This window comes from Mus caroli, chromosome 10 (assembly GCF_900094665.2).
Source record: "Mus caroli chromosome 10, CAROLI_EIJ_v1.1, whole genome shotgun sequence".
Taxonomy (NCBI): Eukaryota; Metazoa; Chordata; class Mammalia; order Rodentia; family Muridae; genus Mus; species Mus caroli.
The window spans coordinates 41333163-41338829 of NC_034579.1; the positions used below are offsets into that span (position 1 = coordinate 41333163).

The 5667-nt window shown below is 40.6% G+C and overlaps 1 long non-coding RNA gene across 1 annotated transcript; it reads left to right on the top strand.

The window, feature by feature from the left end:
• The first annotated feature begins 454 nt into the window (after positions 1-454).
• On the top strand, positions 455-5012 carry LOC110302782. Its single transcript, XR_003837763.1, has 3 exons — positions 455-681; positions 1953-2127; positions 4926-5012. It is a non-coding gene; the product is annotated as an uncharacterized LOC110302782 (long non-coding RNA).
• Positions 5013-5667: the final 655 nt, after the last annotated feature.

The following is a 5667-nucleotide window of genomic DNA, read 5'->3' on the forward strand; positions in this document are numbered from 1 at the left end:
AAACATCATCTTAGACAGGGGACCTCAGTGACAGTCTTCTTACTCTTAATAAAAATTACAAGCAGCCTACTAGGGCAAGGGCCTCGAGTAGAAACAGGTGTATGGAAATCAGGGCCTGAGGGGTTGGGAATGGCCATGAATAACAACTCTAAGGAATGACAACTCTATGGAACTTATTTCTTAGATACTAGAAACCTGTGAGGCAGTCAAGTTGGGAATGGGATATCAAATATAAAAAGTTGCCAAAAGGATCAATGAGAAAAATAAAATGTTCCCCAGTAAAATGGAATTTAGAAACATACTCATTTGGTGGCAACTACATTTAGCAGTGTTTCCAAGGTAGAAGGATGGCTTTCCAAGTTCCTAAAGAGGTCTTTACTGCTGTAGATTTGGCTAGAGCTAGAGGCTTACCTTATCATTCTTGGGTTTCCCAGATTCCTCACTGTCTACCTGACTGTGCAGTAGACCTTGGCTCATCAGGAGTAAGAAACCATGACAGAAAAAAGATCAGCACATCCCTGAGCCTTTACTGAAGAGACCGAGAGACGGAGTAAAGTACTTCAACTAACCATGTCTTTCAGTCTGTCCTTGAGAGTGCAAAGAAGGGTTGTAGGAAGAGGAAACGTCAGAGGCTGCAAAGAAGAGGAAGAGGCAGAAATAGGGAGATTGGCATAGGGCAAGGTAAGCATGGTGCAGCAAGTTGTTGTTAGGCTCAGGAATGTGTGTGTAGAATGGGGAAGGGCATGAATGGCCAGAGGCAGAAGTGTGGGAGAAGATCAGCATTAGCTATAAAGGAGAATCTAGAAGGATGGGCCACGGGATGTGTTAAATTTTACACTCCAGTAGGTGGGGGACTGGAAATATAACAGAAAATTCAGAGGACAATATTTGGGAAGGAGGGTGAAGAGAAGTGGCAACCCAGGCCACTGGATATGCAGTGACTCTGAGAAACAGTAAGTGGTCTTGAAAGGTTCTCATCTGCAATGCCAAATTAAGGCTTTGTGTTACAAATTATACAATGAAACAAACACTTCCATGTAAATGTATTCATATTGAGGAAGGCAGTATGACAGGGCTGTTGTAGCACTTAGTTAAGTTTTCATGAACGAGTAAATGGGATTGCTGGCAGATCATGGAGCAGTAATTTGCATTAGGTTGGACTCATCAGTCTGAGTAGATACTCACTTCCTTGGATATCATGATTCAAGTTGGCTGGATATTAGGATATCAGGAGGAGCCTTAAAAAAATAAAAACCCATGCCCATTAAATCCCTGAACCACAGTGTTTTAAACATACATATAAGATTGGAAATACTGGCAGAGCTTCCTCTTTGTGCATGATATTGTTTTCTGGACAATTGCCACATGGAGTTTCTTGCCCATGTATCCTCTCCCTATAAACTGTCCACATTTATGAATAGTATGAATAAAATCATCAAAGCAGTCAGAATACAAAGTGTGAGGGTAAGTAAGTTGAAGAAGGAATGGACAGACAGGAGGAAGGGTATTTGGAAGGCATTAACAAAGGACTTTCAAGCTTGTGAGTCAGCCATTAGTGTCAGTCACTGATGTCAAAGGCTGTCACAGTTTAGGCTGATAAGCACACGGAAGAGACTCAAATGTCCCACCTAGGTTCATTTCTTCTTTAACTTGTGGTTGCAATCCCAGGAGTCAGACACTGAGCATGTGACAACATCAGGAGCAGACAGGTGCAAGGCTGTGCTCTGACAGATCTGCACATTGTCTCACCTAGATTCCAAGGTTTAAGAACTTAATTTTCAATACTCAAATGTTAAAAAGTTAATATAAATCTTATTTATCTTAAAATAAAACCAGAAGTGATGATACTGGGCCTGCTGTCTATTTTAGGAATAATGTGAACTATCCATCACCATTTATGTCCACAGTGGTTAGCTTTTTATTCACTTGCCTGATGTTCTTGACCTCTGTAGGCATAGGATTTGGAGGCTTTGGTTTGATCTAAATGGTGGTCTGATGGCTTTTCACTGGAAGAAAAAGGAGACCCTCTGATCATCTTTGTAGAGAGGAAGAGACAGGCAAAGGGAAGATGGATAAAGGAACGTAGTTTCAAAATTAGTCTGGGATCAGAAAGACTGGACATGAAGGGTAAGTGTATGAAGGTAAGAAGATTTGGGGGAGGGGAGGAGGGAACAGGAGAGGCTGTTAGTCTGTAAAATAAATGTAGCATTGTGAATCAGAAGACACAGTACTGGGTCTGAGCAATGGGGGAAGATTTAGGACACTTGTACAGAACCTACTGAAGAGGAAACAAACTCAGTGGGTGAGAGATAAGACAGGACTCCTTAAAATGTTCTAAGTGCGTAAGAATTTCCAATGACTTATTTATTTAGAAACAGCTTTTCCCTACTTATTTGGAACAGAAGATTAAAGTAAAAAATTATACTTTGGAGCTTTAAAAGTTATCTTATGTTTAAACCAGTCTTTTTTCAAGTATTTAATTTCAAGAGCATTAAGGAATAAGTCCCATAAAGGCCATTACTAGTGCAACAAAGCTTACCGTTCATTTGACGGTATGTTACAAAGTTTCCTGTCCTATTATTTTTCCAACTGTAGCACCATTTTTTTTTTATTAAATCACACAAAAGGATGCTTTGAAAGCACTTATGTAAAAGTATTCATGTGTTCTGTTTCAGTGCCAATATTTGTGTTTGACTGAACCTTTTCAGATAACATAAAAGCAATTTGTTTTATTGAATGGAACAAATGTTTGTTTGTTTCTTAGGGAAATTTTTTGTTTGTTCAGGTCTGCTTATTTTTAGAGGTGGAAGGCATGTAAGCTGAAATGATGTTGCATTAAAATTATCCTTCATCAATTTGTTTTACACCACTTATTTTTAATTGATGCCAGCAAGTACTGAGCTGCTCATGGGTAAATTTGTTTTGCAGATTTATGTATTCAGAGAATGGTACAGGGCATTTGGAGAGCATTATAAACACAAATCCATAGTTGAGAAGGCTAAGACTTATATAAAAATGAGAGGGTAAAAAAATCATATTGTTTTATTGAGGACTTTTTGAATTAGGAACAAAATTGGTTTTCATAGTAAAAATCTTCATACTTATTTTTTTCTGTTTCATAGAATTGCATTAACTGCACCACTTAATTTTATTCACAAAGAAGGAAGTTCTTCTTTGATTTACAAGGCGATCTTACAAACTACAATTAAATAATGTAATTCCAGGAGATGTTAGGTATTGGAATCTGAAGGGGCTAGTTAGTTCTAAAATAGACACAACAGAAATAGCCATAGAAACATTTTTTTTTCTTATGGGTAGAACTAGAGAATGTGGCTTTGCTGTGATATCAAAATAGACCTCCTACTCTCTTTCACAAAAGTAACTGGTGGGATTTATGGACCTTAAGTGGAAATGAGCTGGGCTTCAGATAGGTAGTGTCCTGTTACAGGATATTTGAACCTATTTCCAGTTAGGGTGTGGCTGAGTCCTTAGCACACACCTTTAATCCCTAAGGCTGGAATAAAGACACACCCTTAGTACTCACCTTTAATCCTAATCTATGAAGGTAAAGTTAGTTTGTATAAGGAAGAACTGGTGTTTGAAGATGATGTCTAATAGAGTGGCAGAAAGAGTGATGAATCAGAGAAAGATTTGACAGAACAGGAAATGCCCAGCTCTCACCAGAAAAGAGGAAAGGGAAGCTACTTTAGGGAGAGACATAAGGTACAAGAAGAAGAGAGTACAGTATAGGATGCAGTAGAGTTTGTGGAGAGCACTGCAGTTGAGTTGAGAGGGATAGTGGAGCAGCACACAGAGGCAGAGGAAGGTGGGCTTACCGGGAGAGGTTTTCAGAGATAGACTGAAAAGGGAACAAGCTAGACACAGGTAAAGTCAGAATGAGCCAGAGAATGAGGAGCCAGAAGATTAGGAAAGATTGCAAGAGTTAGTTTGAGGCCAAGCAGAACAACTCAGAGGCCCAGAGAAAAGCCATACTGAATGTCAACTGGGAGAGGAGTTTAAGCCAGAACAGCTGAGATGAACAAGCCAACCAGAGTTCAGAGAGAACAAGAAAGGGTGAGCTTATTCATCAGCAAGTCTCAGAGGCTGAAAGCATTCTAGGCCTAGATTAGATAGAGTGTACAGAGGCTAGAAGCTTCCAGGATTCAGACTAGGTTAGCAGACAGAGGCAGTAAGCCTCCAGACAACAATTACAGCAGAAGAATAAAAGTTAATTTTATATGTCCTAGCCATGTTCTGGAATGACTTGACTCAACCCACTGGACTCAGAGTGAGAGGGAGGCCACTCAAGCAACATCAGAATCCATTGCTTTCCTTCCCAGGATGTTGCACAGTGCCTTTGGTACTGTAAAAGCTGGTCTTTAGGGAGGAGGCCTTCAGGTCAGAACCAGCTCAAATCCGAAGTGCATGGTGTCTTCAGAAATAGGGGCTTACTTTTAACCTCTGCGAGGCAGTCAAGGGCAATAGCCACGACATAAGTTGTTCGGAGATTTTGGACTCCTGTGGTCAACAGCTTGAATGGGAGGTTGTTTCAGGTGCCTGGTATCGGGAGGTTTGTTAGTCTGTGCTCTTTGGATGAGTATTGTCAGTTTAAGTGGGATAAAAGCATTTGAACTACATATGTTCATGTTCATATATATAATTTTATGTATTGGATGCCATTCAGGTAATGTGTATATAATTTAGGTAAATAAATAATAATAACGCTTATGTTTTTTTTTCAGACATCCTTAGTGCTATTTTGCCCTCTTTATCTTCTCCTTCTGTATTGATCTCCCTTCCTGTACCTAGTTAAATTACTCTACTCCCCTCATTTTACTCAGGTTCCCTTTCAAGTCACTTGATTTCCATTCTCTTATGCTCCTTCCTCCCCCATGGTTCCTTTTTTATTTTCCTGGTTTCTGCAGTCACTCCATGTTATATACTCACTTCTGAAGATATGGAGCTGGAACCACAGATGAAACAGAACACGATGTCCAGAAGCTGCATCCGACGTGGACATGGTAGGCTCTCTGCCACCTTCCTGCCTGCCACTTCAGTTTCCCTGGTCTCCTCTTCTGCCCTGTGGCAGACTGCTTGTCAGGGCTTCTCTTCCATCCTTCTTACACTCCCTACCTTCCTTTCTTTCTCTCTTTTGCCATTCCTCCATCCTTCCCTTCTCCCATTTCCTGGGAACTCTGCCAAACCTCTATCTTCTTGTGTCACCCACCTATACTAGAAGCACTTTCTACCCAGGACCCCAAGTGGCACATCTTGCAGGGATTCAGGTAGCTGAATCATACTATCCTTTCTGTCTTCCTTTATGATCTCTCTGTAGTCACCCACAGGCCAATAAAAACCTCCTTACAGCTGTCCCCTTTCTATCTCAACTCCATTCATTAGAAACTCCAACTCTTGGTATAGACCCAAAGTCTGCCTCGCCCTTTCATTCCTGTCTCTTTGGACAATTCTTTGCCTTACTATAACTTACTTTCAGGATCTCCTATTACTTCTACATCTCAGTTCCCTGGGGAACCCATTTCTAGGTGTGGGCTGATGCCTTTTGATCTTTTCTGAAGCTCTTACCAGTCTTTCCTCCTAGCCCACCTTGATTTCCCCTGCCACTTACCAACCTATAGAACTCTCTGTTACCCACTTCTAGCACACTTC